This window comes from Lissotriton vulgaris, chromosome 7 (genome assembly GCF_964263255.1).
Source record: "Lissotriton vulgaris chromosome 7, aLisVul1.2, whole genome shotgun sequence".
NCBI lineage: Eukaryota > Metazoa > Chordata > Amphibia > Caudata > Salamandridae > Lissotriton > Lissotriton vulgaris.
The window spans coordinates 738,913,102-738,938,390 of NC_141695.1; positions in this window are offsets into that span (position 1 = coordinate 738,913,102).

Genomic DNA, 25,289 nt, shown 5'->3' on the forward strand with positions numbered 1-25,289 from the left:
AGATTAATCTTTGCCAAGGAGAGAAACCAAGAAAGCTGAAGGAGGAGACTGCCCCTGTGCTGTTTGCTGTTTGGGGGTTGGCCTGCAGTGGTTAATTATTGCCAAGGAAAGGAAATAAGGAACTTTTTGTGTACTTCATCATCCTGAGGAAGTTCTCCAAGGGCTTGAAGTTGAGCTTTCCTCCTGTTCTGAACTCTCAGGGACACAACAACTTCACCACCAGCTCACCTGAATTTCCTTGCTGGGAATTCTACCTGCAGAGAGGTGCCTGCTGCTGCTTTTGGGACCTCTAGAGACTGTGTGTCCCTGGGAGCTGAAACACACAACGCAACGAGGAAGAAGCATGTGGCCACCGTAGCTGTTGCCGGCGCATTGCAGAAGAAGCGTGTCGCCACCGTAGCTGTTTCCCGATGCATCGCCGAAGAAGCATGTCGCATCACCGGAGGAGCGTGTTGCAGGGCCTAATGTGACTCCAGAGTTCACCGAGTTAGCTACACGGCCATTGGACGTGCACGCATCACATCTAAGTTGTCGCATCGCATCAAAGACGCCATTTTGTTGCATCACATCGGATTGTCGCGTGGCATCGAGGCGCCATCTTTTCGCATCGTAACTTGAACACAGTAACAAACTGATGCATCACCTCCTCTCCGGTAAGGAACCAACGCATCACCCCCCCTGCGCTGCAGTAAGTAACCAACGCATCAATTCCCCCGAAGCAAGGAACCAACACATCACCTTCCCAGCTACCCTTTTGTTTGTTTTGCGTGACACATCCAAGGTACTTTGAGAGTAAATTGTAGCATTTACCATTTACATTGAACTAAGCTATTTCTACCACATTTTAAAGTCATATTCTTGATACTGTATTGTGGATTTTTGTCATTTGGTCCGGAGTTAAGTCTAGTAAAGATTACTTATTTTTCTAAACTGGTGTGGTTTTCATTTGTTGTGTTTTCACTGTATTACTATGTGTGTTCATAAAAGATTTACGCAGTGCCTCTGAGATAAGAATGTCTGCTCTTGCCAGGCTACCAAGGGGTGAGCTGGGGTTATTGTAGAGTATATCCCTCTTTCCCTGACTAGAAGCAAGGGTCCCTATTTGGGCAAAGGTGCAAACCATTGCCAACTAGAGACCCCAATTTCTAACAGAGTCCTGTTCTCTGTTTCCTAACGTCAGTATTTAGGGCTTCACCCTCCAGCTCCAGAAATGTTAGCACTACATTTCAGTTTGGGAAAATTCCTCACCTCCATTTTGTGTACATTAGTGTATCAGGGGCTTGCAAAATTAAACATTGTGGTCTATATTGCTCTGATTCACTCATACACATAATGTATTTACAAGGCTTCACCCATGACCTGGACAGTAGGCCATAGTCAAGCAACTTGGGGCATGCTCTATATGCCCTCCATGTCCAGGATATTCCTCAATTTGAACAACAAGCTTAGGCCTTCATTCACACAATAGATAAGAGGGGACCAAATTCCATAACCATGATACCAGATACTCATAGTCCTAGGGAAGGTAAAGTCGAGTGTACACCTTGCAGGCGAAATTTACTTTCCAGTAGGCATCACACCCAGATCAGACTACCCAAAACCTTAGTCCACCATTGAAGAAGTCAAGTCATTGGATTGGCAAAACCAGTGGAACGTCAATCTGTGTTCCAATGGTTCATTAAAGCCTTATGCTCTATCTTGATGCCAATTTTTTTACTTCTATGATTAATAAAGAAAATTGATGTACAGATATAAACGGTTTTGACTCCATTCCTGGTGCACCTTCCACCTTCAAAGAATTGGCTTTTTCTGGACTCCAGTGGAGCTCAACGGTGGCTGGTTCCGGTAGTGGATGCACAGGACTACTAATGTTTGTGGATTGGCATTGATGTGCTTAACCTTGGGTCAGCCGCTGTCAGGAGTGTTTTGTTTATTGGAGTGCAAAATGTGTGTAATTTGATTTGCAGCAAAATAATTGAAAATGATGTGTAATTACATGAAATACAACTTTGTCATTTCTCAGTGTATTTTCATTCAAAAGGTGCCCTCGCATTTGAGTATACATTTAATGGTAAAAAAAAGTATGCAAAAACCCATAGCACTGGACCACTAACAATAGTCGGACGCATTCTGTTTTTCCCATGCATCCATGGAAGACTTTCACCTTGAATGACATGTTTGCGGACATTTTTTTAACGCAAATGGCACCTAATTAGGCAAAGTAGCAAAATGTCAGGCAGTTCACTTAACAAGCATAAAGTAATATTCCCAAAATTACGTCACCATAACTTAAATTTCAACTGAGCTTAAGCTAGAACTTTCAGTAAAATAGGCCATCTCAGCAACTTGAAATGTTCTCCCTGATTGCTATAAAAAAACTTTAGTGGTTTGTTGTGTGTCTGGACTCAAAACGTAGTACCAAACAGATATGATGGATCCTTTTCAAATCACTCCTTCTCAATTCCTGCCCATTTCTGCTTTCTGGGTTGTGAGCTTTAATTAATAAAGCCACTGGACGGTCTTTTCCCTTGTCATCTAGTTGAGCTGGCATCACACCATTTCCTTTATCTGAGACATCCATAGGTGCATGAAGGGTTGACTGTAGTCATAGTCTTTCAGAACAGAAGCATTGCACAATCTGATCTTCAGTTCCTCAAACATATTTTGACACTCCTATGTCCAAATCACATTCCAGGGTGGCTTGTTGGATATTAATTATGTAATGGGGCCACTTTGGTTCTATAGTTAGCTACAAGGCTCATGTAGTAAACTGTGTGTCTTAAATATTTTCATACTTTTTTCTGTGTGATGGGCACCTCCCACTCTAGTATTGATTGAATCTTGACATCCAATGGGCACAACTTCCCATTGTGGTTGGCATTTTTAAAGTAAACTAAAGCCAAGTGCCTGTGGCCCTCTGCCCTGATGGCCAGATTTGCTGCCTTTATCCTGATCAGCACCTGGTGTAGGTGTTTCAGGTGGTCTTCTGTGAATTGCTAATCCATACAATGTCATGCAGGTAGGCCAGACATGACTCTTCAAGCCTGATAAAACATGGTTCACTAGGGACTGGAAAGTGTGAGGAGCATTTTCCAACCCAAGGGGCATCATATTAAAGTAGAATAGCCCCTTTGGCATAGAAAATACTTTGCAGCATTCAGCCAGAATACAAGCTTATCAACTTTGAAGGTTAAATATGCATCTGTCTTTGTAACTTCATTGAGTGCATTGGAGTCCACACAAAAGCGAAAATCTATAGAAGTGTGCATGGGCACCAATGCCACTGAGTTAGCCCAGGGACTTTGAGATTTCTAAGTCACCTCCAAGCCCAACTTCAAGGCCACCACTGCCTTGATCTTTTCATGCGCTCAGACCAACAAGCATTAAGTCTTGCTTTTGATAGGCAAATTATCTCCTCTGCCAATCTCAAGAACCCATCCAAGTGTTAACCCTTAAGTCAGTGAGGACAGGTGGAAAATTCATCTAGAATTCAAACAAATATTGGCAGCCAGGGGGCCTGCACCACCTGAAGTAAACCCAAATTGTCAAGCCAAGTTGTCCACCTCACAATGACCAGCTACCAATTGGCCATACATTAGACACTTTAGAACATACATTGAAAAGCAATACAGTACGAGAGCAAACAAGACAAGTCAGTCACTGCTTGTACTTTTTTCTTTGTTTACTTCATTCCTTTTCAATAAGTACAGCCAACATGTTTCACATTAACATAGGTTTCCTGAGGGCACAATAATTCAAAAAAGTCATCTATTCCTTGTCTGAGCAACATTATCACAATCCATCACAGCATCTTTGTCAGCCTGTTGCTGTTTCACTGTTCCAAAAGTTGAACTCAAAGGGCCCGATGTAGGTAATCTCGATTTACCTACTCTTAAATACCGAATCATACCAATTCGTTATTTAAGAGTAGGTAAATGGGATGTAGGTAATTCCACTTTTGAAATTAGAGAATCGGAATGATTTGCTAATTACCGAATCGGTATTTACCGATTCAGTAATTGCCATTGATTCCTATGGGTCTCAAGGCCCATAGGAATCAATGCCAATTACCGAATCGGTAAATAACGATTCAGTAAAATTACCGAATTTGCAAGGGGGACAGGGTGTCACTTTGACACCCTGTTGCACCCCTCAATTGTGCATGAGTGCACATGTTGCTGACATACATGCCCTTAGGGCATGTATGTCTGCAACATGGCACATTTTTTGAACCAAAAAAAAAATGCTTTTTGAAGGGTTTTCATTATTTACCACCAACTTCTAGTTGGTGGTAAATAACGAATTCTTAAACCCTTGTAGCACTGATTACAGTGCTATCTACATGTTAAATTACAGAATCGGTAATTTTACCGATTCAGTATTTGACAGAATCAGAAAAATTACAGATTCTGTAAAATTTCCGATTCTGTAATTTAACATGCCACTACATCTAATTTTCCAAATACCGATGGGTAACGGCCAAAATTACTGAATTTTGGCCGTTTCCGACCGTTATTTGCCTGCCTACATCGGGCCCAAAGGGACTTCAGCCCTGATGCAGAGTAAGTAAGATAACAAAATATCATAGAACAGAGAGTATCCTAGTTAAGGTTATGTTCAGCAAGGAGAGTTCTGTGGACCAAAGTGTCTTGAAAATACACACAATAATACAAGAATAATAAAACACATTTTAATCTGTGTATTTTTGGGACACTGTCAGTGTATTGATGCCAATCATAAAGTCCATCCCATCCTTCCGAGGTGACCTCCTTCTCTGACCAAGATGAGTGGGCCACACACTGGAATGCCCAAGCTACCTTTCAAAGGGACAGCAACCTGCTCCCTACTGTGGAATCTTCCCTGAGTTAGGGTAGGGGAAGAACATACATCCTGCTCAGGTTTCTGGGAGAGTTCCAATCATGCTCTTAAGGGTCTTGGTAAATTTCTCTATAAACCCACTGGTTTGTGGATGGTATGTCACTGAGTAGTGGTATGTCGTACCAGCTTTATCCCACATCTCTCTCATGTAACATGAGATTAACATAGTACTATGGTTAGAAATCACATTGTTATGAAATCCAGCTCTAAAAATGATCCCCAGGAGAGTTCTAACTACCACAGATACAGTTGTGCTCCTAATGGGTATAATCTCTAGATACTTGGTGTCACAAACCTTCTGCCTCATGCTACAGAGAAGGAGTGTAGAAATGGGCCAATATTATCTATTCCCATTCAATTAAATAAAACACATACAATTGGTAGAGACACTAGCGGTGCCTTGATTTGACCTCCTGGCTTACCTCCCAGCTGGCAAGTATGACAGGTTCTGCATAACCTTTCTGTATCTCTGTGCTTTCCTGGACAGTGGAATAGAGAGTCACACCTATCCTGGCTCTTTATAATGCCCAAGTGTAGTGTCAATGGCACTTGGTGCATCAGTGACAACAGGAATTCCTGTGCACTAGTGGATCCTTTAGCCTCTTGCTAGCACATTTCTTGGGATTTATTGGCTCACTACCACTTGCAGGTCATCCTCCCAGTCAACAAAATGCTTCCTTGCCACTCCTTTGCTGGCCTGTTCCAGAACTACCTTGCAAAGTCCCATAAGTGTAGGGCACTCAGCGTGTGCCTTGTTGGATTCTTCCTAGGTCGGTCCTTCAATAGCTGACAACCCTTAAAGTTTTGCAATGATCCAGAATACAACACCTGGTACATTTTCTATTCTGTCTGGAGAAGGGGCAATGAATGTCATCACCTATACCTTCTCAGAGTCTGCCAAGATCTGCTCACTATCTTGGTTTAACATATGCAAAATGAGAGTTTCACCAGTCTCTTTCTGAGAAATATAGGTTTCTGGCCCTGGCACTAAACTAGGGACATTCATAGGTTGCACAAAGGACATCCAGCACCTTGATTCTCTGTCACCCCCTTATCAACCATGGCCAAATTGACACTGATTTCCACCTCAACTCTGGCATTCAAAATCCCCACGTCATCTACCATTGACACCAGGGAGAATTGCTTCACATTTAAGAAGCTCCCTTTCAACTATAGGTTTTATCATCTCCTACATCTTTCAACGCAGGATCCTTTTCCCAATTATACTAGTTCATAACTCACAATCCATTGTGTTTGTGTGTATTATCTCCAGGTTATTTGGCAGCAGGATTTACAATGGTAAAATTAGACCAACATTCTCACTTTACTACTTTTCAATATTCACAAAGGTAAGTTACTACCAGTGACTTTACTACTAGTAAACACCCTTGTAGTAATACTAGTAGTGAAGTTACTACTAGTGAAATTAGTAGCAGTAAAGTTCCTAGTAGTAACACCTTCGTGAAGTAGTGTGGCTCACTGGTTAGAGGCGGCAGACCCGAGAGCAGAGGACGGCCCGGGACCAGGGTTCGATTCCCGGCGCGGCATGTTTCTGGACCAGGGTCAGCGGACTCGATAGTTCTCTCGCCTCGGTGCCCACTCTGATCAGCGATCACACTCGGCAACTCTGGGCATTAGCTTGCCTCATCTTCACTAACAGCCCCACCAGACCGCCGGGGATGCCTGGTCTCACCCTGGAGATACCCATTAAGGGACCATCTCTCAGGGAAGCCAGGAAGGGTTTCGCAGCGGTCGAAGCTCCTTGGGACCCTCCGGGTAAGTAGTGCGCTATATAAATGCCTATACATTTACATTTACATTTACAGCACAAAGTAGAAAAGTTAAACTTTTGGTCTAAATTTACCTTTGTGAATTGGGCCCTGGGTGTCCTTCCCAGTGTGCAGAGCCACTATGTTAGGTAAAACAAGGTTCTCTTGGGCCCCTTCAACCACAGTCAAGCTACTAGCTATCATGAATGCAGTAGGTAAAGGTCCTTTCATGTAACAGTCACTTTTGTAATGTCCCACAATGCGACACATTAAACAAGCAATCACCCTGGACTTGGAAGAGCCTTTCTGTCCTCATTGCTTCCATTCATCAAGCACCATCATGGATCACTTACACCCACTTTGTGCACAACTAGTGGGGATAACTGATCGCACCTAACAACATTTAGACCAGAGATCAAAATTACAGACCATTCTCCCGATCCCTTTATGCTCACATACACACACCCTCTGCTTCAAGACAAAGCCTACAGCTCACACAAAAAGATGTGTAGCACTTTCATTTAGCTGTTCTCCCTGATCGACAACTCTCTGACTGCACCAAACCCAACCCAACTCAAAGCCACTTCAGCTTTGCTGCATTTTAGCGCATGTACATGTGTGTAACGTTGAGATTAATGGGAGCAGCTGATTCAACATAATGCAGAATAACTATGCTACACATATGTAGTTTTCAACCACTGCACCACAGAAGGGGAAGTAACATAATCTATGTCACTACCCAACATAGTTGTAATATCCAAGTAAGGCAAGTACTCACAATGGCCCAAAAACTACTGATCCATATTACTAATAAACTTAGACTGCAAGCTATACGCCAAAGTCCTAGCCACAAGACTAAAAAAAGTGCTCCCTCAGTTGATCGGCAGTACTCAGGTAGGCTGCCTCAAAACACACATGTCTCACGACAACACTAGACTCCTTTGCAAGATAATAGAACACTCCTCCAAATCATATAAATCAGCGGTAGCAATCACACTAGATGCAGAAAAGGCCTTTAACAGAGAATCTTGTCGATTCCTAGAGAAGAGCATGCAAGCATACAACCTAGGAGGTAGCTTCACGAAGAAAGTCATGGCGCTATACAAAAACCCCAAGGCTCAGATAGCTATAAATGGAATTACATTGCCCCACTTTAAACTCGAAAGAGGAATGAGACAAGGCTACCCGCTATCCCCGCTGCTTTTCCTGCTGGCACTCGAGCCCCTGAATATAGACATTCTTGCTAACAGAAATATAGCGGGTGTCACCATCAACAACACTACAGATAAGCTTACAGCCTACGCAGATGACCTGCTCATAATAACGGAAAACCCTATTCAATCCATACCAGCACTTATGCACACAATTGAAACATACGCCAAACACTCAGGATACAAGCTCAATAGAGATAAATCGGAATGCATGCCCCTCAACATGCACACAACCAAAGAGATATTAGGAAACTCATGGCTGGCCTGGCAACCCGGGTCTGTAAAATATCTAGGTATCCAATTCGGAAAAAAACTGAGAATCCCCCTAGACCAGAATGAGAAAGCCACACTGGACAAGATCAAAGGACTACTAGAATCCTGGTCACCCAAGTTCATCACCTGGTGAGGCAGGATAGAAGCAGTAAAAAATGATGATTATGCCCATTGTGAACTATCTGGCAGGAATGCTACCCATGGCATTCACTGACGAATTTCACAGAAAGATTGACCAAATGCTAAACAAATTCATATGGACAGATAAGAAACCTAGACTAGGCCTAAAAAAAACTCAGACTGGAGAAGAAGCTAGTGGGGGCTCAACGTGGCTGACCTGAGAACCTTCCAGACAGCCTTTATAGGGAATGCACTGGGTACTTCCTAGCCAACCATACACACCAACATGGCTCTCTATTGAGAGGGCCTTTCTAAATAACACTGATCCCATAACTCTCCTCACCGCCAACAGGCAGACACATTTAAACAACCAGATCTTTAAGATCACAAGACAAGCGCTGCTCAAAGTAGACCAGAAGCTTGAGCACAGCATCAGAAACTCACACTGGGAAGCACTCTGGGCAAACCCCAAGATTAAATACAGGGGGAAGCCCCTGGACATAAATCATGGAGAGAGCTAGGCTTCTCCTACCCAGCTAGAGGTAGAAGGGTCTCCGCACTCTTTCAACCACCTGAAAGCTCAACACGCACTCCCAGACAGAGAACTATAAAATCAAATCTAACTAAGCACAAACCCTCAATCTTTCACTACATGGAAACAATAAACATGAAGGGTCACCAGGTCTCACACCTGTACAAACTACTTCGGCCCACATCCACCAGACTCAACGCCAAAAACACCAACAAGCAAGCACGTTTAGGTACCAAACTCACAGAACAGGACCTAGAAACCTTTTGGGCAGCCCCATCAAAAAAAACATGATATCACTGTTACTTGCACAAATGAAATTCTGGCTACTACATCAAGCATACTGGACACCAGCGCGCCTAGCATCAATAGGACTAAAAGAGAACGATAGATGTTGGAACTGCGAAACAGCAAAAAAGGCGACCTCGCACACCTCATGTACCACTATAGTAAGGTCAGCAAATTCTGGGGGAAGGTAGTCAATTTCATCAACAAAACCATAGGCTGCACTCATGACAGAGCTTTCGCCACAACTATCACTGCCCATATCACAACAGACGTACCCACCCAACAGGACAGATCCCATTTAGACTTCCTCTTGACAACAGCAGTGAAAACAGTTCTAGCCAAACAGAAAGATACTTCCAAAGTAACATTCAAAGGCTTGCTGAACTGGGTGACATTTCTCAGAGGAGCGGACAACACTGCACTCAGACACACACCATGGAAGAACCCAAACAGAAAAATGTGGGCGAAACTAGACATATTCCAAAACCCTTACAAACCGCCATGAAGAACAAAAACCCAGACCTAAATCAGCTAAACATGATTCCAAGATGACCTGTCGACCTGACGCTAAATACCCGCCCGCCAATTTTATGTTCTATGTCACGTTTTATGTTCCAACTATAACACAACCACCCACCTCAACCTTTATGTTAAATGTCATATGTGCTCAGGAACTAGAGGCAGACACGAGAAGACTATACAACAAATCTCCGAATCAGATGTAATCACAATCACCACCGAAACCCACAAGGTCCTATGCAATTGCCCTACAAATCTGTAATTTGTTGTGTGTCACTTTTGTACTCTGTAACATGTAAATACCAATAAAAATATAAAAAAAAAAAACTATAGAACAGAAGGAAGGACATAAATACTCAAATGTCATCAAGTAGGGGTAAAAATGAAAAAAAAAACAGGATTAATCGCAGACTCTAGGACAATTGCATCATGGGGGGTAATACAATAAAACAGGTATGAACGGGCAATGAAGGGGGTCACAGTAAGCAGTAACGAGGAGCAATAACAAAAGATGGTACAATGGATGTAGGAAAACAGTGTCTTCGAGCAGATGAGCCTAGCCCAATTAGGGTAAGAATGTATTCATAAGCAATCTTTTGGTTTCCGATTTGAACACCGTCGTTGAGGAGATTCTGCGTACTTCCAGTGGAAGAGAGCTCCATATCTTTGGGGCAGCGCCAGAGAAGGCTCTTTGACACGTTCTCTTTTTTCTAAGGATAAGTGGTTTCAAGAGGAAGGTATTCGCGCTTCTTGTGGCTCTTGCACCACAAGAAAGCTCAAGTTTTTATGCAAGGTACCTGGGAGTATTGAAATGAAGGGTCTTGTAGGCCAGAACAGCAATCTTTACCTGAATTCATGCTTCGTAGGGCAACCATTTAATAGATTTTAGGACTGGGGATATGTGCTCATTTTGTTTGGTGCCTGTTACCAGTCTAGCCTCTGTGTTCAGTGATGTCCTTAGTGGAGCTAAGCTATGATTTTTTATGACTGAAATATGCACTTTCACTATCCACACCGTACACTGCTGCATGCTAATACTTTTTTTCAGTGGCAACCTGGACTGCACTATTGAAACGTCTGTGGTGCCACAGTGGTTCATACTGTAAGTGATGAACAGTTAGAAGGTAATCAGAGAACAGCATTATTTCCATCCATAAGGGAATTTCGGAAATGGTTTAGTGGGCAATACTGGTAACAATTAAAGTTTTTTACTTCTAGTGTCTTTTGACCACTTTCTAACTTTCCATATGAACACAAATGGAGCATCAAGGGTAGTGGGGCATAGCAGCCCAAAGCATACTATGGTGTCAAGTGCCTTGTATTGTAAAATTCTTTTCTTCTGTATTTGTCAGAGGGTTTGCAATGTAAATCTCCTTCATATTGTATTTTTCACAGTTCAGAAAGTAAACACCTTATTCACTGTAATAATCACTGAGTTATACCATGCAAAGCCCTTATATTCTGTATTTGATATGGGTTCAGTGTTAGCAATATCATTGTCAGCTGTATCAGTAATGAGCAATATAACTTTTTCATGGGTGGATTTCCACAACATCTGCCCAACCAAATGCTCGACAATTGGGTGGAGGAAACATGTTGAGGTCACCTTAGTACTGGAACCAAACTGAGCACAAACGATGCTCCTTCAGTACTTAAATCTTAGGTGAGTGAGACAAAGCATTAAGGGACTCATTTATGAGAAATTACGCATCGCTGCATGAAAGCGACATACCTGATGCGTCATATTTATAGTATGAGGCATCATGTCGCAAGGAGTTATAGATACGTCAGTATTTCTAACGTATCTGTAAGCGCAAAAGTGATGCTTTGCTGGAGTATGCCCCATGTGAAAGGGCCTGCGTCACTCTAACGCCTGCTGTGAGGCAGGCGCAAGATTTTGACGCATCAGCATCCTAGAAGTGACTCAGTGAAATCTCATAGATTTCACTGCGTCACTTATACGAGGCTTTTTGCGGGGGAACGCACCCCTGCATACATTATACCTGATGCAGGTTTAATGTAGGGCAGGGGTTTACAAAGTGACGCATCTGCTTAGATTTTTTTTTTTTTTTTTTTTTTTTTTTTTTTTTTGAAGACGTTTATTATTGTGAGAAAAAAAAAAGGTGCAGTACATATAGCTGAGCCTACAACCCTGCGGGCCGGCTGCAAGAAATCTGTGTATGGTAGGGACATAGTGTTACAGGGGAGGGCATTATGCATCTTCTCGCTCGTGGTCCGGCGTGCCTCTTCACTGGTGGAATATGTATACTCTTCACATTACGCACACAGTCAGTTCTAAAATTGACGTCTCATTTTTACATTTTTCTATAATTCAACCAGTAACTTTTTCAACATAAAACAGGGATGACCATATCAGTATTTCCCAGCGTGTCTGTGATGCCAGTGCCGCGCCACGTACCATCGGTGCGCACGGCACCAACGTCCCATCGACGTGTTAGGTATGCGCCGGTGGCGCATCAATGAAACGTGGGGTCAGTGGCTCGCTTATGTATGTAGCTGCAGAGCTGGTGCAGAACGGGTTCGGTGAGCGGTGGTGACCCCCCATCTGTCAAGTCAGTGTGCGGCGCGTGTGGCAGACGTATGCGTCGCCCCTGTTGTACCGTCGGTGGGTGTCACCCGCTCCCGTGTTCCCTGCCGAGTGTCCAGGCAGTGGTACTTGACCGCCGCTGTGTGGAGGTGGGTATTCACGCGGCTGGCATGGACAGGAGTGTGAAACTCCTAACTTGGGGTTGCGTGGGGGGGGTCGGACATGGGGGGGGAAGGGGGGGAAAGTGTACTCTAGGGGACTGGGTCAAGGCAGAGTTGCTAAGAGCAGTGTTCGATCTATTATGTGGTGGAGGGCCCTCGTGTGCGCGGCCGGTTGTTGGTCGTGGCATGTGTGTTGGGGGGGGTCAGTGCCGCGCACTCAGTTGGGGTGGCGGGGGTCATCGCGGCGTGTGGCCCCGTCTATGGTGTCGCCGCTCGCGGGGCTCCTGCCCTTCCCAGCTGTCTCTGCGTGAGTCCTCTGGCCTCGCCCTCCCCCCGCAGGGACCCCAGGATATCATCCCAGACGTGTGCGATCGGGAATTGCCTCAACCCCGCAATCTCCTCACCTCGCAGTGCCGTGCCCTCTGCTCTGGCCCAGTTGAGAAAGGATGTGTACCAGTGTGCGGGAGTCGGTGGATCTCTGCTTTTCCAGTGCCTGGTGAGTAGGCGCTTGGCCGTGATGAGGCCTAGGTCCCAGAACCGAGCCAGTGTTCTATTTTGTTTAGTCCTCTTGTATAGCCCAAGAACGCATGCCTCCCACGTGTTAGGTAGCCCCGGGCCTGTGCTGTGCGTCAGGAGCGATGTCACCTCCCCCCAGTATGTGGACAGAGTCGGGCAGCTCCAAAGCATATGCAGTACGTCGGCGTCTAGCAGGTCGCACCTGGGGCAGGCCGCTGTGTCTGTCGTGAAGTACTTATTTATTCTGTCTGGCGACAGGTATGCCTGATGCAGTATATACAGTTGTATAGTGCGGAATCGGGAGTTACGTGGGATGTTCACAGGGCTGGCTAGGACTAGCTTCCATTCTTTGTCTGTCCAATCCCTCCCCCGGTGGGCCGCCCACTTGTCTCTAATTGGTTGTGTGGACCGCTGAGTGTGTATGAGGAGCGCCTGCGCCAGCCAGTGTGTAATGTGTGATCCTCTGCCCATAACGTGTAGGTACTGGATCAAGTGATGGAGCGGTGGCTCCTCCTGGATGTCCCCCCAGGACTCCGTGTAGGCCCTCACCACTGACGCGTGGAGCAGGAATTGGCCTGGCGGCAGGCCAGTGCCCTCCGATAGTTCCGTAAAAGGAAGTAGGCCCCCATCCGTGTAGAGGTCTCCCATAGTCTCCACTCCGGCTGCGACCCAGGTTTCCATGCTGCGTGGCGACACCATCCCAGTCCTCCGGGGGGTGCCCAGCAGGGGGAGGGCTGGAGCATACGGTTTGACGTTCCTTGTCAGCTTTAGGCAGCGAAGGAAACATTTGCGGGCTACGGCCATGTGCAGGGGCAGGGGTCGGGGACCTTTGGTCAGTGGGTGAAACAGGGCACACACCTGCGGGTGTGTCCATTGGTAGTCTGCGTTGGCGGTGTCGTCGAGGTGGGAGTCGCTAAGCCAGTATGTGACCCATTGCAGCTGTGCTGCCAGGTAATACAACTCCATATTGGGGACTGCCAGCCCCCCCTCTGCCGTCGGTGAGTACAGCTTCGCCAGGGCTACTCGCGGGCGCCCCGTGTTCCAGATCAGGCCTCGGAGCATCACCTCCAGGTCGCGGAAGATCCTTGTGGGGACATACAGTGGGATGTTTGCAAAGTGGTAGAGTAATCTCGGTAGCGCGATCATTTTGGACAGAGCGATCCGGCTAGGTACATTCAATGGCAAGGTCTTCCAGAAGTTCATCTGGGCCCTCAGCGAGGACACGGCACGCACCAGGTTGCCTTCCAGTATATTCTGCGGGTCTCGGTAAATGTGCAACCCGAGGTACTTGAACGTAGTCGGGTACCAGGTAAGCCGGGCGCCACCAAGGTGCACCTCGCATTCCTCCAGGTCCGGGCTGAAGGCGTATACTCCGGACTTGGTCCAATTGACTCTGAGGCCTGACACCTCTGCAAAGGTCTGGAATATGTCCGACAGTGTCGCTGGCACCGACGTGAGGTCACGCACATACAGTAATAGGTCATCCGCGTATAGCGAGACCGTGTGCACCCCGTCAGCCAGCGGGATCCCCCATTCCACTCCCTTGTCCCTCAGTAGAGCCGCCAGGGGTTCCATTGCCAGGGAGAAGAGAAGGGGCGACAGAGGACAGCCTTGTCTGGTGCCTCTGCGCACCCGCACCGTCTCCGACAGCAGCCTGCCCGTCCGTACTCGGACGCTAGGTCGTTGGTATAGTAGCCCGACCATGTCCATGAAGGCATCCCCGACTTCTAGTTTGTCTAGCACCGCTCCCAAGTACGGCCACTCCACCGAGTCGAAGGCCTTCTCCAGGTCCAGGACGAGGCAGCCCGACCTCGGCCAGTGTATTGCGGCCGCCTCCTGGACTCGGAAAAGACGTCTCAGGTTACGGGAAGTGCTCCTCGTCGGCATGAACCCGTTCTGGTCTGTATGTACCAGTGCCGGGACCTCCAGGGTCAGGCGGCGGGCCAGCAGGGAGGTGAACACTTTGTAGTCTGTATTCAACATGGCTAGAGGCCTGTAGGACCCCATGCACGTGCCATCCTTATCTGGCTTCAACAGCGAAACCAGGTTCGCCTCGTTTAGGGAGTGCGGGAGCGCCGAGTCCTCAATCGCATGTGTATATAGTTTGAGCATCTCCGGGACCAGTACGTCCGAGCAGGCCTTGAAGAACTCGGCAGGCAGGCCATCAGGGCCGGGAGACTTGCCGTTGGACATTGCGAAGATGGCTTCTCGCAATTCCTCTTGGGTGAATGGACCCCCCAAGTCTTCCTGCTGCGCGTTCGCCAGGGAGGGCAGTTGGATGTCCGCAAGGAAACCTTCAATGGTGGCCGTTGAGACCCTCAGCTGTGACTTGTATAGGGCCTGGTAGTGCCCCACGAATGCCTGGTGTATCTTACTTTGTGTGTATACGATCTCCCCTCCAGTTGTCCGAATAGCGGATACTGGTTCCGTGCGGGATTCCTGTTTGACCAGCCAAGCCAGCAATCTCCCCGGCTTGTCGCCATGTTGGTGGACCCGCGCCGAGTGGGCCGCGAAGTTGACGTGTTTCAGTCTCTCTAGTAGCGCAGTGTGTTCCTCTCGGGCCTCCCTCAGCCGGTCATCCGCGCCGATCACCGCCTCCCTTTCCCAGCGGAGCAGGTCCGCCTCCACCCTGCGTAGGTCCGCCTCTAACTGTTTTTGTATGCTCCCTTGTGTGCCCAGGCAGTGGCCCCTTATCACCACTTTGAATGCGTCCCACTCCACGCTTGGGGAGGACGCCGTGCCCGAGTTGTCGGTGAAGTACTGTGCCACTCGGGCCTGCAGGGCGTCTCTGAAGGGTGCGTCGAGCAGCAGGGCAGGCTGTAGCCGCCACGTGGGTATGGGCGGGTGTGGGCGCTCCCATGCTATTGCCATCGTGTGTGGGTTGTGATCTGAATGTGTCCGGCCGAGGTATTGCGACTCCGTAATGTGCGGCAGCATTTCCGTTGTCACCATGAATCTGTCCAGGCGGACATGTAGCGTGTGTGCCCCCGAGTAATATGAGTATATCCTGGTGTCCGGGTTGTGCGCGCGCCATGCATCCCTGAGGTCCCACTGTGTCGCCCACCTTGTGAACGCCTTTGCAGCCCCTAAAGATGCAGCATCTGGCCTGGGTGGGGTCGAGCGGTCCAGTACAGGGTCTAGCACTGTGTTGTAGTCACCTCCCAGTACCCAGGGGACTCCGTGCCAGGGTGCCAATCTTTCCGAAAGATGTGTCAGGAAGCTTCCCTGGTCTGTGTTTGGAGAGTAAATGGACGCCAGGACTACTGGCTGCCCGTCCATCCGGCCCTTCACCAGTACGTACCTCCCCTCCTGGTCCGTGATCACTTCAGACATTGTGAAGGGAGTGCCCGGCCTGACCCACAGTAGTGCCCCTCGGGCAAACGAGGAGTATTCTGTGGCGTACAGCTGACCCCTCCACCTGCGCCGCAGTGCAGCCACCTCCGCCCCACATAGGTGCGTCTCCTGCAGGAGCGCGATTTGTACCTGCTGTCTTTTCAGATAGGAAAATATCTGGTATCTGCGCGCGGGTGTGTGCATTCCCCTAATATTCCAGGTGCATATCTTAACCGAGGTCATACTAGCGGTGTGTACTCCTCCCCTTCTCTCGCACAAACAGCCGCTCCACCAGGGGCCCTCCCATCTCCACACTCAGCACCTCCATCCCCACTCCCCGTAGTACACTTTGCATTGTTCAGGTAAACATTAGGCGGGGAATAAACAATAACCAACATTAACCAACTGTGGGTGAGACCCACTGAAATACCAAAGGGGCAGTGGCGAAACGAGCCACCGTCCATAATCTCAAGTGAGAGGGACAACAGTTCCAGTCTAAGGGGCAGTGCGCATAAGCACGATCGAGGCTAAGAGGAAGTTAAGTCAGTTAAAGGGGTTCCAGTTCCAACCCCGAGCCTCAGGGTGCAGGCCATTCGCTGGCCACCGGCTGTTCACTGACACGCTACGTAGCTCTGGTCCCATGGGGGCCCGCCTGTGTGGACCCCGTCCTTTTGGGGCGAAGGGTCGCAGTCCTGCTCGAGCTCTCGGCCCCAGTCAGGGAGGGTACCCCCCCCCAGGCCGCATCTGCAGGTGGTCAAGGATGAGCATGGGTCAAGGGGCAACCCCACCATCACCAGTCCCCTCAGCCTCCAACGCCACTTGGGCAGTACTCACTGTGTCCGTGGTCTGCTGTCCATCCGGCAGGCAGGGGGGGGGGCGGAGCTCACTCCCGGCTGCACCTGGCGCTGGCCGCGCCTCAGCATCCCGTCGGCCATTGTCGCATCCCCCTCGCCTGGACGGTCACGTTCCAGACCGTTCTGTGGAGTTAGTGGACCAGGTCTGAGGTTTGCGGTGTGACCACCGGCAGTTCCACGGAGATCTGAGAGTTCGGGATCCCGTAGATGGCTTCGTCGTCGTCACTGGGCGCCGTCTGTTGGCCGTCCTCGGGTTGCGATTCCTGGGAGGGTGGGTTGCTGAGTTGGGAAACTTTCCGCAGCGCGTCGCGTTGTTCCTGGAGCATCTGATCCAACGGGGGAGAGTGTCGCGACCCTCCCTCTGCCCGCTGGGACTGTTGCGTGCCGTGCCTCCGGCGGTGTCGTGGGCCGCGTCGTTTGGGCCTTGTCTCGCCCCCACGATGGTTCTTGGGCGCCGCGTCCGTGCCTCCGTCAAGCCACTCGCTGACTTCCCCGGGGGTCCCGAAGAAGTACGTGTTGTCCCCTGCCACCACTCTCAGCTTTGCGGGGAAGAGCAGGGAGTATTTGAGGCCTGCAGTGCGCAACCTCCTCTTAACTTCCAGGAAGTCATGTCTCTGGCGTTGCACCTGGATGGTGTAGTCGGGGAAAAACATGATCGTCGCATTGTCGATGCGGATTTCACCCATCTTCCTGGCTTCCCGTAGCACTGTGTCGCGGTCCCTGTAATTCAGTATCCTGAAGAGCAGTGGCCTTGGGTTGGCGCCGGTCGTGTAGGGTCTGGTCGGCACCCGGTGTGCTCGTTCCACGACAAAGTGGGGCGAGAGCGTGCCTTCAGGCAACAGGGTCCGCAGCCAGTCTTCCACATGTTGTGCCGGGTGGTTCCCTTCCCATTTTTCCGGGACACCCACTAGCCTGATGTTGTTGCGTCTCGCCCTCCCTTCCGCATCTTCGGCCCTGTCTTCCAGGAACTCTACTCTGTTCAGGAGGTCCTGCACGTGCCTGTCCGTTTGGGTGACTTTGGGCTCTATCTCCTTCACTGCGCCTTCCAGGACCTTGGTTCGGTCGGACAGCTTCCTGTGGTCGTCTCTCAGGAGGGTTAGGTCCACGGCCACGCCGTCTATCTTGGTCTCTAGGGAGGTCCTGGTCTGCTGGAGCGATTGTTCCATCCGTTCGACGGCCGCCAGGACGCTGTCCAGCCTCGTGGCCAGCTGCTCGGCAGCCATTTTGTTGAGCTGTTTGTTCGTTTTCCCCTTCTGCAGGGCCCCACCAGTCCCGGTGCGGGTCCGCACCCCTCCTGACATGTGCCGTGGTGGACGACCAGTAGATTGATTGTCCCCGCTTCTCTGGTGGCACCTCTGGGGTCACCCCGGCCCGGGTTGGTGGTACGTTGGTGGTACGTTGGTCTGGGGTCCACTCCCGACTGCGGCAGGTCTTCGCTCCTCCGTGGCCCCGCTCCGCCACGCAGGTCCCGGTGTAGCGGGTGTCTCAAGGGTCCGGGCGTCTCGCGTGAGGCCGGTCCCTCCTTCCTCCCCGCACGTGTGCCTGTGCAGAGGGGGGGGGGGGGAGTCTGCAAATGTCCCTGCGTGTGCCTCCACTGCGGGGGGGGGGGTGTCCACTGTGCCGCCCGCCACCGATCCGTGGCGGCGTGATGAGTGTGGCTTCTCCGCCCCAGCCCCTCCGCGTGACTCACAATACGCGCTGCACAGCCCTCTCCGGCGCTCCGGAGGCAGCGTTACCGGGCTCGTGGCTGGGGCGTTGGGTGTTGGGGCTTCGTCTGGGCGGTGGTGGGTTGCTGGCGGCCCCCAGGGTGTACGGGCCGGGTGCGGTGGCAGATTGTGGGCGGCCTCTCCGCCCCGGTCCCTCCGTGGCAGTCCGTGAGCCTGTGTCTCTCCGGGCAGCGCCTGGCGGCGTGCGGCGTCCCGGGGGCCTCCCGACTCCCCCCTCCTCACCGGGTCAAGCTGCGCTGCAGCGCGGATGCTGGGCTGCCGTGGTTTGCCGGCCGGGGCAGTGGTGACGAGGGTGGTCGCTGCCGGTGTGCCGGGGGTCCGCCGGCGGCCCTCGAGGAGTGCAGGCCGGGGCCTTCACGCTGGGCCGAGGCCGGGGTCTCTCCTGGCTGCACTGCTGGCAAGGTGGCCTCCAAGTCCGCTGGAGAGCCGTAGGGCAGGCCGGGGTCCGGCCCGGCGGAGCCTCGGGACAAAAGTCGGCCAGTCCGTCGTGATGGTCTCCGCGGGTGTCCGCCTGCAATTTCTGGCGGCCTCGATGCAAATCGGCGGATAATTGGCTCGGGGAAGGGGAGCTTTTCACAGAGCTCTACCCGAGCACGTCCTCCGCCATTGCGTGCTTAGCCACGCCCCCTCGTGACGCATCTGCTTAGATGCATCACTTTGTAAATAGTGCGCAACAGGAGGCATGTTTTACGCGGCCGATGTGTCACAAAAAGTGACCTATCGGAAGTGCAAAACTGGGGCAATGCTCATAAATGAGGCCCTTAGAGTTTATTCAGAGAGGTTGTGTGGTTTAGAAATTCAGAACTCTGCAAAGCACATTGTAGCACATAATAGATAAATATCCAGTCAATGTAGACACAATGACTTTAAATTAGTCACAGCTAAATAATAAACATGCAATTTAAAATAAAACCAGTCCACTGAAACTCCTACTGAACCTAAGATCTGGCTAAGAAGCCCTTCCATTTTCATTATTCTAAGCATTCACAATTTAAAAACTGTTCCTATTCTCTCTGACAGGATCACACCATGCAAAATTTCTTCCTAGGGAAATTGACAAAGTGTCCGCATTAGAAATATCTCTGTCAGTTATAAGCAATTGAATTGCATTATAACCAGGCTGACACTTGCCTACAAATCAAATGCCATAATGAAGATTGACGAAGATGCCAGAGTCAAAATCACTCTTTCCATACTAATTCTCTGAAAACCTGGCAGACAGTTAAAGGTGTCGCTAGCCAGATTTACAAAGTCCTGTCCAATGCATGAGAAATAAAAAGCATAGTTACTGTGAAATAATAACTGTCTGGGTTCCATCAAAACATGATGACGCATACATAAGAAAAAGGCATTTTTTCATTGCAGCAGTGCATATTAAATCACTGGTATCCTTGGAAACTGAAACAAGTTAAACTAAAGAAAGCAGGCAACAGAAAGAAACCTTTAATGCTTAGAAGGAAACGACAATCCTCCCTGTAACCCCAAGAAAATGCATTTTGACATGAGAATATTTGCTTTCTAAGAGCCTTGTCAAAAGAGCAGATTTTTGCGAATATATATATATATAGATATTGAACGGCACCCACATGCGGAGGCCCATCTGTGGGCTCGGAACCTTTTGGCAATAGCAATATTTACGTGCTCCCATTAGGGTAGGGTTCGTTGATCCAGACTACAACACCCACAAGTCAACACGCTCAACAGAGCAGCCCATCGAAGGGTGACATTTTTTCTTGTGTGTGTATGGGTCAGAACTGTGGTAAATAAATTTACCTAATCAATTTTTCCGTATAATTATCATTACAAGACAGCTCATTCAAATGAGAGGCAGAGTCCGTGGTATCTGAGTCATACGGGTTTTAATGAAAACCTCGAGGTTTGGAGATCATGTTCCGTCACCACTAGGGTTCGGGAAGGGACAGTCAACGTTTTATTAACAGTACACATTATATATAGTAAAGTAACATAATTGAATTCAATACAGTAGGCGTAACAGGTGAAAAGAAGAAGATAAGAACACATGTGCGTAACAGGGGGGCGTGAAAGAAGGCCTGTAATAGGCGTACACGGAGGCGTATGATGTGAACGTAATGTAGACGTCACAGAAAGTGTCATAAGTGGGTGTATGCACAGAGATAATCTGCAGAGTCAGCAGGAAGTGCGGATGCGCGCGCAGCTAGCATGACGTGACATAGTCGTGTAACTGGGGAGAACTTTAACACTAGTAGAGGAGACAGAAGTCTGGGATGTCAGAACGACCTGGACCTATAACATATCTGGTATCTTATGTTTGGAGGATGTATTATCTGGAGTAGAAAGTCTCTCGGGCAGAGGCTATTCTATACTGAATGCTAGTGCGTGCATATGTGTCTACGTGTCTACGTGCGGGGCCATGGGCCTACTACGGCAACGGGAACTGTAAATTACTTGCATGGAGACAGGAAGGCTTGCTCTTTGCTCTGCAGCCGGGGATATGTTTACCTAAATCACTAGACAGGAATGTATTTTCGAGGAGGCTGAACAGATAACTTGAAGGCAAAATACTGTCTTGGCAGGCAGGCCAGGTTGAGCCAGGCACTGCTTCGCTTGGCAGGAAGTAAGGCAGAGGTCAGGGATACGTGTCCATGCTGCAGCTTTCAGAGGCAGAAAGCAGAAAGGCTCGGAGACAGAAATCAGGGCCTAGCTCGGCAGAGCCAGGAAAAACGTAAAAGTGTACCATGTAAAGACGTTGGCATGGCATGGTTAGGAACTGAATTATCGATCCATTCATGGTGGATCTGAAAGAGGACATGTTAACGTTGGACGCAAATGTATTTGCGTCTTCATATTCGGTCATGGAGGGAAATTACATGTACTTTAAGCACGTACATGGAAACGTTGGGGTACACGTTAGGGGACATACTTGACCATAAAAATTTCAATTACCTCATTCCCTCCTTGTCCCCTACGTTCCCTTCAGGATATATCAATCTTCATGAGTCCATCTATCTGTTCATATAACATCATTTGCTCATCTTTTTTCATTCGGGCACGAGAACGTGGACTTGGATGGGGAATACATGATGTGGCGCACAAGCCGCAAATCGCTGGCCCACATTGTAGACATAGACAACAACTGAATACTATGAGTAGGATTATTCCAAGGAACGATAGGACTTTCCATCCCCAGGCTGATATCACACTCCAGAGCCAACCGGACCAGGTCCAGGTGCCTGGATTCTGGTGTATCTGACTTGCAATCTTGTGGAGCCGAGTTATGGCTCTATATACTGACGGTGCGTTATTAGGAATGAAAACGCAACAACTGAATCCGATGACTCTACAAGCCCCGCCCCTATCTGCCAGGATGACGTCAAGGACGAGACGATTTTGAAGAACGACAAGTCTCATAGCAGACTGCTCTTCTGTTAAATTACCTAGGGCAAAAGTAGTTTCATTTACTACTGCTTCAAGGGTTCTGGTCAATTTACGTATCAGTTTACTATTTGAGACAGTTCCTAAATAAGGAAAGAATCCTTTATTGAAATCTCTGTATTGTTCCCAAGTCGTTTCAGTATAATCGACAATCGGGAGTTCTCTCTTGGGTCTAACATGAATGAGATGAGAATTTCTATGGTAGTCAGGTGGGGCTAGAAAAACAGGTGGCAGGAGGAATGCAATGTAACAAGTACCATCCCAGTCTAGAGGTAAACGTATATAAGCTGTATGGCCACAAATGAAATAGGAATGTCGGGAAGCTTTGAATGTAGACTTGCCTTTATCACTGAATTCAATAACTGTATTACAATCGCTGTGTCCTAGATGTACTGAACCAGTCTTTCTAACGCATAGGTCACCCTTCACTGGTAAAACTGAAATTGAGGGTAAGTTCGAACTAGTTTCTGACTGGACATTCAAAATCATGAGGCTAAGTGTAAAATTACCTAATCCATATACTTCGTTTTCTAGATCGGTACCTGTCATTTGGGGAAGACCCTCCTTGTCTGGGAAACATGCCTTATTCATAACTGTATTTAGGTCTCCCCATATCCAATTACCTTGGGAAACTTTAGACTTACTATCTAACGAGGACATTAATGTAAACCATGCACCACATGAACCATTATGTGTAAACGGGTAAGGAAAAAGAGGCAGGGCTCCCATCATTTTCTGGTAGGGAGGGAGTCGGCCACATACCCAGCAATTAGTGGCATTGCTGGTCGGGTGGGAATGATGTAACATACGGATGAAAGAATTGTTACGCAGTGCAAGTCGATAAGAAAGTTTGTGCGGGGGCAGATCACTAAAGGTATGGTCTGCAGTGTCATTGAAAGAAGAATGTGCTTGTATAGGAAAATATACGTGTAACACATAGCTTAGGCATATAATCGTAGGACTCAGAAAAAACATGACAAGTAAAGTAACAATACAACGGCTTCGGAGATTCTTGCAATATTTCTGTTTCTTGATCTCCTGTCTATCTCTCTCACTATGTGGGTCTATCTTGTACATGTCAGGAACCTGTCTAACCGCTTCACCCAGGGGGGGACTTAAACAATTAAACTGTCTGACTTACTAGACCTCAACTTTAATTTGTACTCCTGGGACGGAGTTTTCTCTACCCGGGGGAGTTTAGTATCAACGATTGGAATGCGGCAGTCCTGGGAAACAGTTTTTGGTGGAAGTCCATAACATTTCTTGACGTGGCTCGAGTGGAGCCAATTTTTTCTTCCTTCGAGTTTCACTGCAGTCCTTGTGGTCATCAAAACGATCTTAGGTTCCTTCCAGCGGGGCTCCAGAGGGCTCGACCGGTCAAAGTCACCAGGGACGATCTTGTGTGGCTTCACCTCGGTGTTGTCTGGAAAGGCTGCTGCGACCTGTGAACGACATGATTGTAGTGCAGACATCAAGGAAGCAAGGTAATCTGTCAGCATAGTACTGTCAACATCGGTTAATTTACGGGGCAGAGGCGTCCCCCACATATTCGGTGGCCGGCCAAAAACCACCTCATACGGGGATAGCCCTGTCCTAGAATGGGCTACCATTCGCATATAGAAGAGAGCAACTGTAAGGGCTACTATCCAGTCTACACCCTTTTCTGAAGTAAGAAAAAATTGTCCCACAAGTACACCACTAAATTGGTAAGGAGTGGAATAATGGTACCAAGTAACTATTCGGTGTTTTACAATACCAATCACACAAACGTATTAAAGGCCAGGGGCTGGATTACATAACATGAGCCAACTATTCTAATCATTAAACCACCAAGAGGTTCAAATTTGAGCCACAATAACACAAATTACATAGTGTCCAAATCAAGAAACAATGAAGAACCAAAGCAAAGTTTTCTGGAAAAATATATATGTATTTTGTATTTATTCAAAAGGTAAACATTTTATCACAGTGATAACTAATCATTTAAAAAAAATTTGTTATACATATAGTGCAAAAAACATTTCATTAAAAACATTAAAAATCACATAAAGTAACATAGGTTAAAAGTTCAAAAGAACATGGGTCGACGCGGCGTTTCGGTTACAGGCTAAAAATAGACAACTTTCTTCAGGACCAAGTTCTAAAAAGAAACAGAAAATTACTTTTTTTGCATTTCCACTTTCTAAACAGAGCATTTTTCCAAAACAATACTATTGGTAGGCTAAGGTATTTGGTGATTGGCACTAGGCAAGAATGGGGGTGGTTAACATTATTGGTATTGCTAAAGCACTCAACTCTTTATAGATGGTACCATTTATTGAGTTCCAGAATAATTTTTCGGGAGCTATTTCATTAGAGAGGACGTGTTATTAATGTTCTTTGTCCTAGGTATTACCTGTATAGTATTATTGGATTCCAGCTAGATCCTGGAATGCCATGAGCCGGTACTTGGATCCGGTAAGGAACTGTTATGAGTTCACACTTGTATCAACAAACGCTGTAAAAATATCTATGAATAATAATAAAATTTAGATCAAAGTCTTGTGTGCGTTATTTTTAATTTAAGTGTGGTAAAGTAATATAGCACGTCACTTTTGTTGATTTACACCCTTTTCTGCACAGACCTTGGCAAGACGTGTTTTCAGAGTCTGGTTGTGTCTCTCTACTAATCCAGCTGCTTCGGGATGCTGAACACAGTGGAACTTCCATTGGTAACCTAACAAAAGGGAAACTTGCTTCATGAGCTCGGACGAGAATGGCTGTCCATTATCTGAATACACGACACGAGGCAAACCAAATCTCGGGAAAAATTCGCGAACCAACTGCTTGGCAGTGGTCACGGCAGTGTAATCTGGGACTGGATATGCTTCTGTCCATCGGGAAAGTGCACATACAACTACGAGGACATACTTGAATCCTTTACAACGTTCCATCTGGATATAATCCATCTGGAGGACTTCAAAAGGGTGATCAGGAGGATGAAATCCACCTTGCTCTACGGGAATGCCTTTACCTGCGTTGAACTGACAACAGATCATGCAAGTACGCACTTTCTGTTTTGCTGCTGCTCGTAAATGCTTATTGAACCAAAGGTTCTGAATACTGTCTAACATGGCTTTTTCTCCTAAATGTGCAGGACTACGTGCTGT